Here is a 313-nt window from a genome sequence, read left to right on the forward strand (position 1 = left end):
GCCCCAAACGGCGCCAGCCCAAGAGAACCAGAGAGAAACTACGCTGGGGAGAGCTCAGGCGTGACACCCACACAGGGCTTTTTGCACTTTTGGAAGTAGGCTTTTAGGACAGATTACCCAGTTGCTAAGTGACAGACAGGCAGCCACTTCATCAAGAGCAGAATTAACAGCTTTTGCAACTTAGCCCTCCACTTGTTCAGAAAAAGACACAGCAGTTCATCCAACAAACTCCCTCTATGGCACATTTTTCGGCAAAAAGCTACGACGTTTGATCCTACACGAACGACTCCGAGCTGTTAAAACCTTTCCCGAA

Source organism: Cariama cristata, unplaced genomic scaffold (genome assembly GCF_000690535.1).
Source record: "Cariama cristata isolate BGI_N322 unplaced genomic scaffold, ASM69053v1 scaffold10804, whole genome shotgun sequence".
NCBI lineage: Eukaryota > Metazoa > Chordata > Aves > Cariamiformes > Cariamidae > Cariama > Cariama cristata.